The sequence below is a fragment of the Microtus pennsylvanicus genome, chromosome 1 (genome assembly GCF_037038515.1).
Source record: "Microtus pennsylvanicus isolate mMicPen1 chromosome 1, mMicPen1.hap1, whole genome shotgun sequence".
In the NCBI taxonomy this organism is placed as follows: domain Eukaryota; kingdom Metazoa; phylum Chordata; class Mammalia; order Rodentia; family Cricetidae; genus Microtus; species Microtus pennsylvanicus.
This window is the reverse complement of record NC_134579.1, coordinates 41499928-41520659: the sequence shown is the minus strand read 5'-3', so window position 1 is coordinate 41520659 and position 20732 is coordinate 41499928.

The window sequence follows — 20732 nt, the reverse complement described above, 5'->3', positions numbered from 1 at the left end:
GCCAGTCCCAATTAAATGCTTTTCTTTATAAGAGTTGCTGTGGTCATGGTGTTTTTTCACAGCAATAGAAATCCTAAGGTAGATGATATATAGAAGATAGATGGGTAATGATGATAGATAGATAGATAGATAGATAGATAGATAGATAGATAGATAGATGATAGATAGATAGATAGATAGATAGATAGATAGATAGATAGATAGATAGATGATAGAGATGATAAATCCATATATAGCTTCCTAGAGATAGTTGATAAAAGCTGTGTTAAATAGCTTATTCAAAGTACCAACAAGAGTAATATCTCCTGATTCTCAATCCATTCTCACACAATGTCTCTTGACTCAATCCATCCATGTTTCTCAGTAGCTGAAACACAACAGTCTAAATTGCAGATGCAAACAAGATCACAGTGACTGCATCATTTTCATCCACATTCTATAGCATTTTCGTGTATAACCCTGCATTGCTCATGATTTCATTAGTTTATCTTGATTTCCCAAATGGATTGGATTCTTCTTGCATCTCCAGCCACCTAACATGGTACTAGATGCAGGTGAGTACTAAACGGTTGCCTCATTACAATGAATTTATAAAATTTACACAGCTTTCATCCAAATATGAGGTGTAGTGTATTATTATCAGTGTTCATGAGGATGGTGAAATCGTAAAATTATAAACAGGTTTTTTCATTCCTTTTTAATGTTGGTAATTTTGATATATTGATATTATAGTATTCTGCACGCACTTGAGAACCAATATCCTTCTCTACCACCAGCAGTTAAGGCTTCTTGATGGATTCTTCTATCTGTAAACGAGAAAGCCTGCTATTGAATCGGTTCTCTGCAACTATAACTGATTTTGCTGAATCACAGAAGGCATCTCCCCTGCCTTTTTTTACCTACTCCCATTCTCCACCCATATCAAAATTTCAAGCAGTGAAGAAGCTCATAATAGTCCAGCATCTTGAACAGAATGAAGGTCACTTCCCCTTTTACACTCACAGAATTGAAATCTAAATGAGCATTCTCTAAAATTGAGAGCAACTAGCTTCAGGGTTAAATTCATTGTAAAATCCTCCACACTTAGGGCTTTGGTGACCTTTCCCCTTCAACTCTAAACCGCATGTGCTTGAAATTAGGTAGCACAAATGAATAAATTTACAGAATGTTTTGAGTACATTGATTATGGTATTTATAAGCATTAGTGTTAGCCGTGATATTTACTGTTACAATTGCCTTCCATTTTTCTACAAGTTGTTCTGGGCACCTTCATGGTTAAATATATAAAAAAAAAAAAAAACAAATAGAGGAACAAAAATACCTCAGCACCTCTGGCATTTGAAAATAGAATTTGCTGGGCTATAAACCAGTGAGTTATTTGTCATGCAGCTTAATTCTGTCATAAAATGCTAATCAGCCTTTCTGTCACTTTGCTCTTGCCCCATATCTTTTTATGAGAGCATTAACACGGTTATTACAGAGCAGAGACTCTTATGGCTACAAATATACTTACCATTTATGTATATTTTTGTCCAAAAGAAAAAAAAATGTCACCACCAAGAGCCTCAGAAACCTACTTAACATAATTCTAGCTCCTGAAAGAGAACATGAGTCTGTGGTGCCATCTGGATGGTGGTACCAGGTACCCAGTGCCAGGGTCAGCTTCCTGATGCTCAAGTCTTTGTTCCAAAGATCATCAGAGGTCATTGCTCCCATGTTTAGCCTACAGCAATTGAATCTCCAGTAAAATATCACATTCAGTACTTTTGTGTTGCTCTAACCACAGTATGTGGCAGAAGCAAAAAAAAAAAAAAAAAAAAAAACAAGGGGAAATGTCTTCACAAATGGTGTAGAGGAGTTTAGGATATCGTGGCAGGGAATGGCAGAGCACAGCAGCACATTTTGTGGCAGAGGACACGTGGCAGAGTCTCTTCACACCACAGCAGACCGGGAAGCATCAGGAAACAGGCTGACTGTTAACCTTCATGGGCCCAATACCAGGACTCTATTTCTGCTTTGCATTTGAATGTCTGAATTCAAATCATGGTTCTATCACCTATTGTGCCTGTGGGTCTCTCAGATCATTTCTCTTTTCTGCTATTGTTGATGGTGAAGCTGTCATTCAACATATAAAGGCCAGTTTGCACAAAGCCACAGAAACCGTGATCATTATCTTTATAGCTGTCATGCTATTGTTGGCTGGGTGTTCAATTGCTCTGAGTATATTCCAGTATGGTTTCTTCTCTCTGAATTTCTGCTTCTTTATCTACATCTGAAGTCTGTTGTATTGTTTGTTTGTGTCTGGGCTGCCCCAGGTTCTCTTTGGAAATACGTATTAAGAATAAATAGTCTTTATAATCTTATCCAACAAAGGAAAGCAAGGAAGATTTTAAATTTTCCTCATAACTTTGTCCTTTTTGGTTCTAACCAACAAGCCTCAGGCTTCTATGTTACTCACCAGCCCAGCAATCTGCGCATGCCGCCTTACATAACACCCTGACATTTGAATCGGTAATTCTCATGGTTAATTTTTAGACTGAGTATCGCTGAACTTGGATGAAAATGAGAAGAATGAAGCAAGATTCCTTGGTCCCTATGTTTAGTGACCCACAGGCAAATCCTTGGGAGGTTAAAGTCACTCTAGCTACCCATCTACCTGTCTTGTGGAATGTGCAAACTCATCCAGAAGGTTAGTGATGGTGATTATGACACCATCCTCTGGTATGGGCAGAACAGAAAAGCTAATCAAGCAGCCAGCCTCATCCCCTTTTCATACTGTCTGTTATCCGGGCTCTTATGGAGACAGCATGGGGTTTCCTATTCCCAGACAGCCTGCAAGGGAGCTGGATCGCCTCTGAACTCTCCTTATGGGCGCCCTCCCCTTCTGTCAGTTACTGAGAGATGTCTAGGCAATCAGAAGTCAACTGTCATCAAGAAGAAAATTTCTGTCAAGAGTCACTTAAATTGTGTCACTCCTGAGGAAAAATCAATAGCAACAATCTCAGAGATGTTACTGATCTGGAAGAGTCTCCTATCACATGACCATTCTCACTAAGAAGCTATATGACTGTACTTACATAAGGAAGAAAAAGAGAAAGCGATGTCCCCACCTTGTACATAGCCTGGGTCATTACTCACTCCCTGACATTCTCCAGTCAGAAAGAACAGGAAAGAAATGCTTTAGCACAGAAGTTTGGATGGATTTTATAGTTTCCTTCCTTGTGTAGGTGAATTCTCTTCTATCCTCTACCTACTGTCTCACACTCGGATTGCATATTGAATCCCCCTCTCTTTGCTAGGCTTTCTCTTCATGAGTACTCATTACGGACTTACAAAAGGTAATGCCTTGCCGATGGGCGCCATCTCCCCAGTCCTGACCTGTGCTCGGTGGAAAGAGATTAGCATCAGCTGTAATAACAGAACACGGGTGCATGTTGCCTTGCCATACAGGCTGATAAGGGTCCAGGTAATCAGATGATCTTGGGGGAAGGAGCTGCTATGTTCTGCCTTATAATCTGCTCCCATAAAGAACTGGTTCCTTTGTAGAGCAAAGGCTGTAAAACTCGACTGGTTGTGTGAGTGACCTCACCTTTGCACAGATGTGGAAGAGAACCTACTTGCAGCTGTTGGCTTTACACTTTTTTTTTTCTGTAACAGAACCAAATAACTCCAAACAAACCTTAAATAAACAAATGTGTACTTTAGATATAATCAACACAACTCAGAATAACTTGGGTGGCTGTGCATAGAATGAATTAGGACTTAATAAGGAAAAGTGATGATACGTGGCTTGGTTTGGAAGAGGAAAGTTTGGCTCAGTTCCCATGGAACTCACCATCAGTGAACACTGTAAACCCAAATAAAAAAGTATTTTCATACAAATTATCAAGAAAAAGTTCACTGCTGACATTTTAAGTAGTAATTTTAGAAAATTCTCGAAGAAATTTGAGATCACTATGCCCTCTATCTGACGACTTGATACTCGCCTGGGATATAAAGGAGGCTAATTCAAGCAGCAATTGGTAATGCTGAAGTTATAAAAAATAGAAAGCATGGTCATCCGAAGACAAAGCATTGACAGCATCACTTCAGAAAGACTGTGAGTGCTAATCCACTCTTCTTGTTTTGCCAAAGAAACTACACAATTCCCTTCAAATTAGAAATGAAACTGCAACTCAAATTTGGGCAACAGAGTCCCCCATCCAGGACCTTCCTATTATGTCACCATAAATATCAAGGACAAGAGAAAAACAAAAGGAGAGTACAGACATGCTGCTGATGCTCCAGACACTGAGGCACACAATTCAACCCCTGAAGCAGACAGAGAGCCCAGGGTCATCTTTCCCGGGGGAAACAGGGTCTGCCATTTGAAAGGGAACGAATGCTAACCATGGCAAGAATAAGAAGGAATTGAGGTAGCCGACACTGAGCAGAGTGGCTGCCTCGCCGCTCCTACAGCACCTTCTTTTATAGTTCAAAAAATTATTGCAAGTGGTATTTTCTTTATTGCATATCTGTGGTGGGTTAGTTGTTTATTTTAATGTGCTTATGTATAATGGTTCTTGGGTTCGTTGGCTCCTTCATTTTCCTATTTACAACTTTATCAAGAGCTGAATTTATTCCTCCTTACACTCTCCTTTTATTTTACTTCGGAGACTGCAGTATCTTGTCTGCAAAATATCACAGAGGATATGTGTACATCTTTCTCTTCTTTCTGGTTGCAATGAATATTTAAAGTACCACTTAGAAAGCATAGCTTTGATTATATTCCTCATAGTTTCATATGTGATGTCCTTATTACTTTAATTTTCTAAATGTTCTCCAGTTCCAGTTTTGACTTCACTTTTAATTCAGATATGGGTTACAGGGATATAGGTGGCAGAAATATTTACTTTCCAGCTTGGTAATTAATGTCATGGTGTTGGATTCTGAGAATGCTGTCTATGATTTTGAAAATGTGTGGAGCCACTCTTTAGAGCTAATATAATTGCACTTTGGGATATGTTCCACTTGTAGAGAAGGTGCCATTTCTGTTTACAGAGAGTTGGGACAAGCCACAGACAAACGCAAGGATGAAGATAAGAGCTCCCATCTTAATTACATTGTCTAAATCTTCTGTCTCCTACTCAGGTATTCTCTAGTTAATCTATCAGTAAACTAAGGGGGGAAGTATCAAAGTGCAGTAGGACTAATGCATGTCTGTCTGCTCCTGACTAATCATCTTTGCTCTTTACTTGGATGTTGCTGTTGGGTTGGATAAGCATTAGCACTTCATTATGCCTGGTACCTGCATGATGGTAGCATGTCCCATAATACCAACCAGAGGCATTTGGAGTTGTGTGCATGTAAATAAAAAAAAATGTTGAGAAATGACGTGATTTTAGGGGACTGAGCTGACAAATGCATGTCTCTATAAAGCCTCCACAAACTACATGGTCAAAATTACCTTCCCTTTCACTCAAAGTCGAAGCATCTGTATTACTCATCTCTTAATATCCCTCCAGATCTTTGCTATGAAGAATCCTTGCCTTGTGACCATTTTCCAAGGTAATTTTACATATTTTTAAAGTGTGTGTATGTGTGTGTGTGTAGGTTTGTGCCCATGAGTGTAAGTCCAGTGCTTTGGAGTGACAGACGAGGACACTGGATCCCCAGAAGCTGAAGTTAGGAGTTCAGGCAGTTGTAAGCCGCCTGAGGTAGGTGCTGGGAAGCAAACATGGGTCCTCTGGAAGAGACGCAAGTGTTCTTTATCACTGACTGATCTCTTCAACCCTTTATGAAGATTTGAGAGAATATTTATGGACTTTCTGTAAACCCAGACCTTCTTTGTCTTAATGAGAGAGATGACATGCTAAGCAGATATTATGACAATTGTGACCTTGTTTGGTCTACTTACCTAATGTACCTCTTTCCTTAATACTTTATTCTCAACACAGGCAAGAAGGAAAACAAACTCAGAATTGCTTTTAACATGTAATGCGGGAGTTTTGAAGATATATTTATGTGACATGCAACCTGACTTATAGAATGACAGAAAGTTGGCACGTGCACATACACACACACATACACACACACACACACACACACACACACACACACACAAACACGCACACATGTGGGGCGGGAGGGGACAGGCTCAAATTAATAATCAGCCTATCATCGACAGTCCCAAATGAGCACCCTGCTTTGGTAGTGAAAGCTGAGCTAGTCAAAACCAGCTGGAGAGAGCTAGAAAGAGCCTTATGTGTGGCTCTCACTTAGAAAGGGCAGTTCTCTTTTCTGCTTTAAAACTAGACAAAATTATTCTTTAAATCAAAAATGACAAAAATGGGTTAGAGACATGACAAAACAGTTAGTAGTGGGCTTGTCATGCAAGCTTGGAAGCCATGTCAGAAATCCAGAACCTACAATGCCTGCCTGGTGCCACACACTTGTAATCCCAGCACTTAGAAAACTGGAGACAGGCAATCCCGGGGCTTTCTGGCCAGCCATCCTAAACCCCAGATCAATTAAGATACCCTGATAAACCCCTGGTCCCAGTGAGAGACCCTGATAGATCCTAGGTCTCAGTGAGAGACCCTTATAGACCCCAGGTCCCAGTGAGAGACCCTGATAAACCCCTGGTCCAAGTGAGAGATCCGATAGAACCTCTGGTCCCAGTGAGAAACCCTGATAGATCCTAGGTCCCAGTGAGAGACCCTGATAGATCCTAGGTCTCAGTGAGAGACCCTGATAGATCCTAGGTCTCAGTGAGAGACCCTGATAGACCCCAGGTCCCAGTTAGAGACCCTGATAGATCCTAGGTCCCAGTGAGAGACCCTTATAGACCCCAGGTACCAGTGAGAGACTCTGTATCAAAAAAGAATATGGAAGGCTCCTAAAGCAGGACAGTTGAAGCTGACCTCTGACCTCTACACACCCCAACACATGTATACCTGAACACATATTCTCTCATATGCAAACAAAACCATCACGAAATGCTACTTAATAACAATGACTAAGATTAGCTTGTATATTACTAAGAAGAGATGTGCAGAGAAGGTAGCTATAACATCCAATGTGACTGCATTCCACCAGAAACAGAGCAAGGAAGGATGTTTGAGCCCCAGGTATGTGATGAACTGGACTTTGAGAAGTCTCATAAGGAACAATACATTTCTAAAGGACCACAATTGTTCTACTGATAACTGCCTAAATTGGCATGAAGTAGGAGGAGGATGAGGAGAGGAGCAGGAGAAGGAGAAGGAAAAGAAAATAAGTTACAGACCAGGCATGGTAGAACACACCTTAATCCCAGCACTGGGGAGGCAGAAGCAGGTGGATTGTTGAGAGTTCAAGGCCAGATTAGTCTATGTACTAAATTTTAGAACAACCAAAACCCAGCATGTATCCACAGTTATATGTATTTTTCTTTTACCTGTGAGCTCTCTTTAGTAAAATGACAACAAATGATGGGGAAGCTCAGCCAATCACATCTGCGCCCGGAGTAAAACGTTCTGATGTCCATAGGCAAGGAGCAAGGTCAGGTGAGCACTGCATAGAGAGCACTGGTACTTATCTCCCCTGTTTATCTACCTGGCTCCAGGTGGCCACACCCAAGCCAGATGTGATTGGCTGAGCTTCCCCATCAAACAAAGGGTATTTAGAATGCAGTCTGGCATTCATTCAAGCTGTTCCTTGGTATCTATAGGGGATTAGCTTCAGAGTTCAGCACAGGTAGCAAAGGCCTTGGATGCCCAAGTTCCTATTGTAGAAAGTTGCAGTATTTGCTATGCCTGTTGTGGAATAGAACATTTGTTTAACTGTGTAAAGATGTGTTGCATTTGTTTAACTGTGTAAATATGTGTTACTGTTTCACATTGCCTGTCTAAGGCACCTGATCAGTCTAATAAAAAAAGCCTAATGGCCAATAGCTAAAGAGAAATAAGCAGGGCTGCTGGGCAGAGAGAAAAAGAGAAGCTGGCCAACCAGCTGGGGGTGGGGAGCGCGGGGAGACAGACAGACATGGAGGAAGCAGGAAAGCAAGATGGTCAGTACGCAGATAAGATAAACAAGCCTCAGGACAGCACATAGACGAATAGAAATGAGTTAATTTAAGTTTTCTAAAAAAAAAAAAAAAGCAAGCCTAAGCTACCGCCTAGCATTCGTAATTAGTATAAGTCTCCAAGTCATGATTTGGGGGCTGGCAATCCAAGAAAGCTTGCTACATGTGCCATATGTTCCTTCCCCCGCATACTGCAAAATTATGTTGTTTGTATTACCAAATCTATATTATGTCTGTACAAATAATTCCTGTATTGCTTAGGGATAACGGAAAGGATAAAGGTGGGGCATTTATTGAAAATGTTCAATAAACCTATTTTTTTCTGAGTGTTTTCCATTTGATTGAATCAATGGGAAGCCAACTGTAATAGGAGATTAGCAATTACTAAACATATTAAGTAAACTATAAGCAGTTTTTTCTAAAGCATTTTACTTTCCTTTTGCCCTGTTGCTGTTACCTTGTTGTTATTGGTGACTTCATAGAGTGACTTCTAGGATCCCAGAGTAACTGATGGGAGAGTGGTCTGACCTACATCTAATGTCACTATCATGGTGAAATAGAAAGATTTTCCCCAAATTGCTCCTGTGTTGAAGGATTGGCTGCCACCTGGTGGCACTACTGGCAGGTGATTGGATCACGATGGCGCTAAATTCATCAATGAGTTGATAGGTTCATACAGAATAAGCTATTAATGGGTAGAGACTGATTTGAGGAAGTCTGTCACTAAAGAGATACATATGCTGGGTATTATGGTAAATTCCTGCTTACCTTTCCGAGAACGCTCTACACAGATTTCCATAGTGGTTGCACCAGGTCGCAATTCCACCAAGAGCAAATGAAGGCTCCCTTTTCCCCGCATTCTCTCCAGCCTTTGTTGTCAGTTGTTCCCTTGCCTTAAACCCAATGGATTCAGCATCCTACTACACAGATTACTTCAATGTCCTTCAACCAATAAAGAGATAATGAAAATGAGGTATGTATACACATCTGTAAAGAAAAATGAAATCACAAACTTTACAGGTAAATAGATGAACTAGAAAAGGTCATATTGAGTGGGATAACTTACACCCAGAAAGATAAAAGTTTCAAGTTCTCTTTTTCTGAAAGCTGCTAGCTCCCAGTCTGTAGTAACTAAAAAAAACCAGGAAAATAAAATGGGACCACAGTCAGAATAAGGAGGGTTGGGGACAAATAGAGAGGGAACTATCAGGGTACAAGTGATCTAATAGGGGAAATGAGAAAAGAGGGTTCTTTAGGGAAGGAGAGGGGTAAATACAGAATGGTGATATGGGTAAAATAATAATAAAGATGTCTGAAAAGTCCACAGAGATTCATGCTACTAACTATCTACAGAAAAACCCTATAATATATGTAACTGTATGTGTAAATATACATAGATAGTTTTAAAGACCTTTTCTCATCTGACTGACAATATTTCTTCCAACATCCGAAGACCACCTAGCAAGACAGGAACTCCCTGTTGATTTGTCAGCCAAAGATGTCTGAGAGACTCTCAATACATACCACCTATTGCCGTCGCTCTTGGATGTCTCATAGAGTTGGAAGGTAAATTTCTATTGCTCGAGGACACCACGCATTTCAGAACCAGGGCCCAGAAATCCCTGGACTGGCACTGACCCGAAGGCCTCTCCCTGAGGACTGACGATAATGGTATCAGAGGGCACCATGCAAGCTTCCAAAGGAGGAAACAAACAAAAGCCCTACCCAGCTATGATGCCCATGAATCACATCAATGACTAGCATGACACAATAGCACTAAAGGCACAGTAGTAGTGTATATGTGCGGTAACCAACAGCTCCCTAATTGGACCTAAGACCTGATCAGCAAGAAGGAGACTGTGCTTGGGACTAGAAACCTAGCCAACTGCTCAGTGTTAGGGAAGTCATGGTTATTGCAGCAGAGTCTACAATGACTAATTTATTAAATCAGCATAATCCCTAACAACAATTTATAAACATTTGTTCCTTACCCAAAGATAAGCATGGCATTCATCTATCATCAAGGAAAATTCACCTTGCAACAGACAGACTAGAACAGAAAACAACAATCAATCAAAATCCAGAGTGTGGAGCCAAGTCCCAGTAGACACAACTACAAAACACTCTTGTACTTAGGCTTAGGGACATGACAAAAGAGGTGGTGGCATGACTGTAAGAGCCAGAGGATCAGAAAATTTTTTGTAAGATTGTGTCTCCTAGTAATAGCAGAAGTATTCCCACAAAATTTCACCAACATGATGGCCCAAATGTAAGCTAAACATTTGCACGACACCAAACATGTCAAAGGAGACAAAGAAAAGTCTCAGTCCTATGCAAGAGCTGAGGGCAACTGAGGAAAGCTGGGAATGGGAGAGGTGACTTTCCCCAGGGAAGAGTACACCAATTGGTTGTCCAATGCCAACAAGCCAGCACTGAAAATATGCATACAGGTAATATCATACAGACTTAATGTGCTATATATAAGAATATACATGGATGTGCATATATATATATGCATGTAATAATTAGTGGAAAAGAGATCATTTGAAGCTGAGTAGGGAGGAGTATATGAGAGGGTTTGTAGGAATGCAAAGGAAGGGAAATATGTTGTAACTAAATTATAATCTCAAGCATTTATCCATACATATACATATATATATATACTTGAAGGGTGTATCTTGCCCCCTGGGTCATCCTCTTCCTCTTCCTTCTTCTCTCTCTTTCCCTCCTACTCACCCACCCTTCTTCCCTCCCTCCCTTCCTCCTTCCCTCTCTGTACTTCCTGGTTGCCATGATATACATAGTTCTGCTTGCACAATTCCTGTCAGCAGGAAGTCCTCCCCTCCCCCAGACCTATATGCCATCATGGACTGAAACTTCTGATCCATGGATCAAAATGAAGCCCCCTCCCCCAAAGTTGCTTTTGTCACAGTGCCAAAAAGGGACTAAGGAAGGTATGCAGGAGAACAAGACAGGTATTAGGGTCCTAAGTCTCTCAGGTGTCAATCTAGAGTAAAGCTGATCTAATAACTCGAGGGATGGGAATAGAAATATCCAAGTGGATGCGGTACCATACCAAAGGGGAGAGCAAATGGCTGAATGAAGCACGTTTCTCGTCATCTGCTCATCAAATTCCAAGCCACATAGCTGAGTGATTTTCTTCCCTGTAATCTCAAGGTAACCTTTCATCTATGCTGAGTCATTTCTGCTTTCACAAGGCTGTTGCTTATCAACCAGAGCAACACAGACTGAAATTGACTGAAGTATTCTGTTTCACAGAATCAAAGCATAACAAAGAGAATGCAAAAGTCACATAAACAATGTGCCAGTTTTCCTTTCTTCCCCAAACTGCATGGGGAGAGCGGAGTGGCAAAGGTAGAAGAAAATCTAATGGAGAGAGAATATCTTCTTTTTTTTATATCAATACTTGCTGATAACAGGAGCAACAAAGCACACACCACCATGTCCTGGAACTTACAGTCTAGCTGGATGGCAAACATTAGGCAAATAATCTCGTGCTTCTATGATAAGTTCTTCAAAGGAAAAGCACAATGTGAAATAAACACAAAACAAAAGTGTGAGAGATGGTAGCTAAAGCAACTCTTCCTCACATGAAGAAATCAAAGCATTTGAAGCCAAAGAGAAAAATCTCTCAGTTAAACATCGCACCTGCAAAAATAATTGGAAGGTGCTGCTAACAGGCTTTTTAATAACACCACTCCAAATCAGAAACACCAAAGCCCAACCGATGAAGGAAAACTGTATTAATATTGTGGCTGCCTCAATAGGAAAGGGGGAAGGACAGATTTCAAGTATCACTCTGGCAGCTTCTAGTACCTTGCTCCTCAGTCCATTTTACCAAGATTGATGTGGGGCGCTGTTTAGAAAATACCTTGGACTGATGCCATGGGGATTATGGACAGAGAATATTATTCTGCATTTTCTCTGACCTCAATATAGAACGACTTTGTGCTATTTTACTGGCATTAATCCAATTATACAAACATGTTTAAAAATATTTTGAAAGACCAAAATTTGCTAAACCTGAGGACAGGCCTAAAGAGGCATCTGAAGTAGATCTAAGGTAAGGATTGTTATAAACCTATCATGAGACCATTCCTCACGATCCTTAGGAGTTTGCATTGGTGATGGTGCCAGCTATTTACCATTTAGTAGATAGCCACCAGGAGTAAACACCCATCTGTGGGTGGAGGTCTAGAAAGGTTCACTCTATGCTGTACCTCATCAGAATGTCTTGAGTCACTTATTCTGATCTTTGTACCAGCGCTGGAAAGCAGATGGCAAAACATCACGCTTATATGGGATAAGAAGTCAAGGCTGCAACCCTGTTGCAGTCTTATCATTTTATCATGAGAGTGTTACAAATGCCTAAGTAGGAATTATAATAGAGTGAAACTGGCGTAAGCCTGGACACAAAGAGTGGCTCCAGAGGCTCCACAGTAGGAAACCTGTTCTATCTGGAAAGAACAAAGAGGATTTACAGAAAACTGAAGAGAGTCTTGAAGGGTAAGAATGAAGGAAAATGTAATCTAGGTTGAGGGCTAGTCCGAAGGTCTGTGGTGTGAAAGAGCAAGGTACATGAAAATGCCTTTAGGAACTATAATTTAGGGCTTGGGAAAAACCAATAGGAAAGGCTACTCTGTCTCTAAGGAGTAAGGTGTTTCCTCTGAGAGGGATGAGGAGCTAACAAAAGGTTGGTACATGGGAGCAATACGAAGCTGGTGACTCAGCCTGTGCCCTTTAGGAAGGAATTCTAAACCTAATTACCCTGGATCCCTTAAAGGAGATAAGAGCAAAGACAATAAGAAAGAACAAAATCCAAAGAACATGTCTTTATTTTTTTTGGAATAAATTATCACAAACCTAATAACTCAAAATGGCACACATTTATTACCTCGATGACTATATGTCAAAAATGTGGGCTTTTCTTTGCTTAGGGAGCCATGAGTTAGTGATCATCCAAGAATATGATTTTATCCAAGGCTCAAGTGATCCATGTAATCACACATGCATGTAATCACACACATATGTAATCACATATGAACTATCATCTTTGCTGTTTTGCCAGAAGGCATAAGCCCTTCCTGCATATAAACTGGAAAGGATTGTATGAGTCTTAAGTAGTAAGCAGGAGTTGCCAGGATTACTCTTACAGCCTCTCTTCCATACAATAGTACTGCAAGCTGCAGCCAAGCAATTACAAGGCTTGAAACTGAGCAGAGGCATTGGAAACAAGATGATAATTTAAAGGGAACGTGTGATTACAGAATGAAAAGAACCTGAGCTATGTTGTGATTGTCCAACATGAACTCCTGAAACTGAGAAGCTTCTGTAAAGCAAAGGACACTGTCACTAAGACAAAAAGGCAACCTACTGACTGGGAGAAGATCTTCACCAACCCCGCAACAGACAAAGGTCTGATCTCCAAAATATATAAAGAACTCAAGAAACTAGACTTTAAAATGCTAATTAACCCAGTTAAAAAGTTGGGCACTGAACTGATCAGAGAATTCTCAACAGAAGAAGTTCAAATGGCCAAAAGACACTTAAGGTCATGCTCAACCTCCTTAGCAATCAGGGAAATGCAAATCAAAACAACTTTGAGATACCATTTTACACCTGTCAGAATGGCTAAAATCAAAAATAAAAAACAATGATTAATGAAGATGGGGTAAATTAAGATGTAAGAGTTAGACAATAAAAAGCTAGAGCTAATGGGTCAAGCAGCAATTCAAATAATATGGTCTCTGTGTGATGATTTCAGGGATAAGCAGCCAAGCGGCTAGAAAGAACTAGTGGTCCCCTCTTTCAACAACCAGCCCACAATTCACAATCTCAGAGAACCTAGACAACAATGAAGACCCTAAGACAGACATACATGGATCTAATCTACATGGGAAGTAGAAAAAGACAATATCTCTTAAGTAAAATGGGAGCATGGGAGAAGGTTGAAGGGGAGGGGAGAGAATGAGAAAGAAGTGGAGAAAAAATATATAGCTCAATGAAAACCATTTCTAAAAACTATAAAAAATAAAGGTGTTAAAAAAAAGAATGACTTCTAGAGACAATCATCTGGAAGAAAATCCTTATTTTGTTTTTTTTCTACAAGTACCAGTGTTCTTTGTGGGGAGTACATTTCAGAAGGACCTCTCACTTTGTAAAAGTGAGGTGAGTGATGCCACAACCCAAGGTCATGTTCTCATTAACACTGAATGCCACAGAGGATAGGCTTATCCAAGTCTATAATCTACTGTGTCTTAGAACTTGTTCAAGTTGTGCTTTCACAAAGTAGAGAAATAGGTGACCCACTGCTTCTCCACTTCCAGACAGGTTTTAAGACACCATCACATTTTCTGGTATACAGAAGAATGCCAGATGAGTTGTAAACTTTAATTATTCTCAAGCAGCTGGGCTGGTCTCAATCCCTGATCAAGGTCTGAGGCCTTGTCTCATAGCAGGATGGCAGCTGCTGAAAAGCTGATTACAACTTCTGTATAAAATAAGCAGCCCTGAGAGCAGGATCTCTCAATCTATCTGCGGTGATGGGCATTCTTTTGGTTTGCCTTAGTCTTGTTTGCTTGTGTTTAGCATTTGGCCCACTGTAGACCAGTATACGGTTCTGCTGAGGTGATTAGTGGGCAACCTCCACTACCGTGTACTTGCCTTTCCTGGGAAGATCCACAGAAATGTCCACTTACTACAGTAAGGGCACTGTCCAAACTAAGAAACAATCCCATGCTAGTATGGCTAGGTGAATCATGAATTCATGCAAGGTGAATCATGAATTCATTAAGGTGCCTTACAGGAGAATAGGTGAAGGGTTTCCCACAAGAGCACAAGTGACCCTTTGGCAGCTTCATCACTGAAATTCCCCACCCCCATCATGAGTTATAGTTCAGAAAAGCTGCAGTACCAGATTCATCCCTCATCCTCACCCGGGCAGCCTTGTACCTCTCATATACTCTAGCCCCTCTCAGTCCTGGACCACACGCAGCTGTGGCGTGAGGCATTGACCTGCATATAGAATAGGGATGGGGGGGTGGGATGAATCTCAGATGAGAATCTAATGACCCTTCCAGAGTTTCCAGAGCTTCCTCCTATGCCGAAATGTTAATTAGGCCAGATCATGAGGGTCCTGTGCGGGTAATCAGAACTGTTCTAATTTTAAGATGGTAACGGCTGTGTCATGCCTGTGGGGACAGTGTTCTACTGCAATCTACAGCTCCCAGTGAGCCCAGCGGAACTACGGAACTGGTCTGGACCCTAATCAGTGAGTCACCGATCACCTGCTTGAATTCCATGGCTGCATCACTTTGCTATAAAGCTGTCACAACACTCAGATCCTGTTCTCATCCTGCTGGGATCTGGACATGGCTCCCCTGATGACACTGTCCTCCAGATGTCACTTTGGGAAGCAAGGCATGGAAGACCAACGTGGGTCAGAATCAGTCGCAGGAGCCATGAGGTGAATCTACAGGAGAGACCAGAGACAGGAAATGGCAAAGGTCCTCTGTAAGAGATGGCCTGATGGGTGAGCCAAGCGTTGCTAGCAGCAGAGTCATGCAGAAGGCCACTCTGTCAGACAGCTCCCTCACTGAGGCTTTGTCTAAAGCAAACATCATCTCTAGCCTGCAGCGAACACTCCCCATAAATCTGCGAACAGTTCCATAACTAAGTCTGTGAAGAACTCAAGCGTGTGACGTAATCTTAGGCTCACCAACTCTCACTTCAAATTGACACAAACTATCCCCGAGAAGGAATCAGAAACCATCAAGAGATATGCTCAGTAATCCTCCCAAAGTCCTCTGAATACTTGAGAAGAAAACCACAGACCCTTTAAGATAGCATCACCTCCATTTAATCTCATATGAAGATGGCATACATGTTATAGCCAATTTGTATACTTTGTATGACATCCTTCTGGCATTTTATCCTCAAATTGTTTAAATTAGTTTTCTCTAATGGAAGAGGTTTTAATTTTCATTTCCTGAAGCAGCCCTGTTTTAAGGAAAGTTTTTGTTCCATCAGAATAAACAAGCATAGGAACTGATCAGCCCATTTAACAGATTCAAATCACACACACACACACACACATGCATGCACACACGCACACGTACACACACATATTGTTGGGAGCTGTGAACACCCAGATCCTGAATTTCTTGTAAACAACTTGTTTTCCTCTGCTCTGAGACAGCTTGCAGCTGCTCTGAGCACAAGACCCTCAGGAGTTCCTGATGGCAGGAGAGTAACCACTCTGGTGGGTTTGGCTGGGGCATGGCTATCCCTATATAAGTTGCCCCTGGACACAATAAAGGGAGCATTCTTGTTTCAAGGATGACCCATGTCTCTGTCTGTGTATCTTTGTGTGTTTTAATCTCCAGCCCCTTGCCAGTTCACGAACTGTATGGCAGCACATAGAGCGCAGACAGGCGTGATGCGCAGTAATAAATATGTGCGTGTATGTATGTATATATGTGTGTATATGTATATAAACATATATATTTTATATGTGTGTTGTTTATATATAGGTATACCTCAGCATTTATTTTTTTCAAAATATTTAGTTGAAAAATTATAGTTATTCACTGTATACCATGTGGTCACCGAATAAACATTGTGCAGTCACTGCTGCAATAAACTAACGAACATATCCATAACTACTCATCGTTCCTCTTCTGTTTGTCTGTCTGTGCACACACAATCTAACTGTGGGATGAGGACACTTTAAGAAGAAAACTCCTCCTTTTTCAAATTTCAACTAAACAACACAGCACTACTAACCATAGTCACTGTGTGAGATCCCAGGACTTGTGCATCTGGTGACCGGAGGTTCTTTGCGGTGACCAACATCTCCCCGGTGTTGGTGAAATCTTGCTGACCCAAGTGTAGAAGGTACCTGTTTTAAGTATCTGTTCAGCTACATAAGCTTCGTTAAAAAAGCAGTGGGGTTGGTAGTCATCTTACAGATCAGGAAAGTGAGGTTCAGAAGGCTGAAGAAATTTTGTCCAGGAACAAACAGCTTGGAACTCTAAAAGACGTCCAGGGTATGAAACTGTGTCGCTTGCTAATTTCTGATAAAGCAGCTCCTCAAAGTCAAATCATTGCTTACTAGAGAAGGGAGATTTATTCTTTGAATGGACTCTCATTTCCTAGGAGAGTATTATTTGTGAGAATGGGAGGTCTGGTTTAAGGCAGGTATTCCAGCTCAGGGGGCCTGACTCTAATTGGACCAGTTCCTGACATGATAGTTTAAGATTGAGAGACACCATAAGGCATCCATCAATGTTTTCGTGAAGTGCTAACAGTGGCTTCCTGAGTCTGAATTAACGTCTTCTCTGGAATGGGACTACTTACTCTAACAAGGGTCAGTTTATTTATTATCCAGATAAATAGATTTTGCATTAAGTTCCTTAACCAAATAATAATTACTTGCCACATCATACTTCTGGACAAGAGTTTTCTGGAAGAAGGTCCCATTGCTGCTGCACAGTGGCCTTTCAGTTCTCAGCAGGCAGCTGCCACCCAGGGTCCCACACACTTCCCTCCTCCCACTCTGCTCCCCTTTCTGAATGGCTTCCAGCATTTGATAAGACTAGCATATGTCAACACGCCTCATAAACTGTGAGGCTGTGTGTGCCTGCGAACTGGTCACATTGTTAATAGTACAGTCCCCACAGTTCCTGGCGTTTGGAAGGCTCACTACTTGTTCTAGAGCTTAATGACATGGTTGAGGAAAGCCACTGAGCCAAGTGGTTCTCTGCTGCAAAGCTCACCTTGTGTTAATCGGAAAGTAAGCTCGACAAAGGGATCAAAGAACAAGCTGGCACCGGCACAACCCACGTTCTCTGCATTCCTGAGGCAGCGAACACCCAGCTGTGAATTTATTGACTCTCCCTTAAGAAGTTCTAATGGAATAAATTTTGCTTTCTTGGTGCCTGCTAATTAGACAATTATTTAACTCTGTTTCTTTTTTTAATGACTCTCTGCTGTTGTTTGAAGACTTCTGTCTATTATTTGTAATAAAAACCTCTGTCACATTTTTGCCTCATTATCCCTAACAAATAGTGCATTCCCCAGCCCCAATCCCAGGCTGCCTTAGTTCTCCCTTCCCCTGTACCTCCTGAGTCTAGAGCTCCCAGAGTTTCAAAGACCAGCTGTTATCATTTTGTTGACTGAGAGATTTTTTAGAAACTTCTATCACAGGCACAAGGCTCCATGGGGGGCTGTTGAATTAAATATCAGCTCTTCAAACAGGAATTAGCTCAGAGAACAAAAGCAGCAGGAATACAAGGGACAAACATGAGCAAATACTGCAGTCCTCCCACTCAGTGACTGCAAACCTGGGCTTCTCTCTGAGTCCAAGAATCCGCACTGAGTTCCTGGGCCTTGGCTGCACTTAGTCTCAGCCAGTTGCCAGTACTCTTCCTAGGACTGGACACCAAGCCCAGCACAGTCCTGGGTCATTCATTAGTTCATCTACTGTGGGTCAGTTTTACTTGAGCATCCCAAAGGATTTTCTACTAGGCTGCTACTTCTTCCATGGGAAGACATTAAAATAAAGGTAATAAATATTTGTTGAGTTCTGTTATATGCCAAAGTATGCCTGAAAGGTAGCTCCTATTTCACAATTCTCACTGGATAGCAACCCCAGAGAGACCAGATCCTTGCTACTGAAAGGATGGATATGGCTGGCTTCTTGGAAGTGTAGCTCATACAGTCTCATAGGTCCTTTGCTGAGGCTAACCATGTTTGATTTAATGCTCTGTTACTTTCAAAATTCTTAATAATCTTTCAACTTGGGTTTAGAAAATGAAGTCCAAAAGGACATGAAACGTGTACTGAAGCACAAGAGATATGAGCATCATGGGTAGATTTTTGCAGGCTGTTCACATCCAACATTTGTGATGCCCATAAGAGTGGGATGGTTGATATGAAGTTCAGGGAGACTCAAAGCAAATCAGCTAAGTAAGAGTGCTTCTGGAGTCCCCAGCCCATTCCCTGAACACAGAAGCAAAACCCAGCGATCTAGAAAGAGAAACTACCAATGTAGCCTTGCATCCCTATGTTAGCAGCCACTTAAATGGCTTAAATGATGTGGGAGTGTCATATATCAATCTGTTGATTTCATTGGTTAAGCAATAAAGAAACTGCTTGGCCCTCATAGGTTAAAACATAAGTGGGTGGAGTAAACAGAACAGAATGCTGGAAGGAAGAAGAGTGAGCTCAGGGGAGTCGCCATGATTCTCCCACTCCAGGCAGATGCAGGTTAAGATCATTCCTGGTAAGCCAACTCGTGGGCTACACAGATTATTAGAAATGGGCTAGTCCAGGTGCGAGAGTTAGCTGAGAAAAGGCTAGATATAATGGGCCAAGCGGTGTTTAAAAGAATACAGTTTCCGGGTAATTATTTCAGGGCATAAGCTAGAGCTAGCCATGTGGGAGGCCAGGTGCCAGAGACGCAGCCCCACTGCCCTTATTTCAACATTCACATCCAGCATTTGTGATGCCCATAAGAGTGGGATGGTTGGTATGAAGTTCAGGGAGACTCAAAGCAAATCAGCTAAGTAAGAGTGCTTTTGGAGTCCCCAGCCCATTCCCTGAACACAGAAGCAAAACCAGCCATCTAGGAAGAGAAACTACCAAGGTAGCCTTGCGTCCCTATGTTAGCAGCCACTTAAAGCTGAAAATTATGAGTAAAGGAGAGATAGGGAAGAGCGCACAGCTTGCGTTCCTCTCAGAGCTTCCTCATTCCCTTGGGTCTCCGAATCCAAGGGTTGAGGGTATTGCAGGCAGTGTATGAATCAAGAAATCAAAGCAGTTAAGTTAGTTTTCTGGAGTAATATCACTACTGTGTTATGAATGAAACACACACAGATGCTCCAGCTCTGGGCTTACCTGTGAGGTCACTGACCTTGTATTTGCCTTTGAAGGTGACATTGTGCAATGCACACAACCTAAAACTTCTTTTGTCTTTATTTTATTTTTATTCAGTTATTTATTTATTTATTTGCCACAGCATTAAATAAGAAAACTTGCCATAAGGAAGTGTGTATAGGACTGTGGCAGAAGAAAACTGTTTATCATAGATTATCCTCCCATCCTGCTTCTGTAAGAAGGGGTCCCCCATTTCGGGTTTGCCCTAACTCTGTAGCAGTCATAGGCTTGCACCATATGACCCTAAAGCTTTTGAGAAACAGCGAATCACAGAAGCTTCCCTGGGCCCATTAAACCGGAATCTGCATTTCACCACCATCATCCATCGGGAGGCTTGGGTGCACCGTCCAGCTTGAGATGCATAGGATTAGAAGATGTAGTCGATATTTCAGTTTGCATCCGGGGAATTCGGATCCAAACCCCAGCTGTCTGACTTGAACAGACTTGAGAAATGATTGCACCACACTGTAGGGCTGGGAAGTCATACCCCTCTTACCCCCAATTTGCAGAGGTAAAAACAACTTAGAGAGGTCAGTGCATTCGCCCAACAGAGTAGGTTGTCAGTTAATGAGCCATAAAATAGGAATTACAAGCAAACTGTGCCTGGCCGGAACCTAAGGGTTTTGTTGAAATCAAAAGTTTCCAAACACAAACGAGCGGGAGAAAAGACTGGAAAAACTGAAGATGCCTGAGCCCCCCACACAGAGAGCCAAAATCTCTAGGTGGAGAC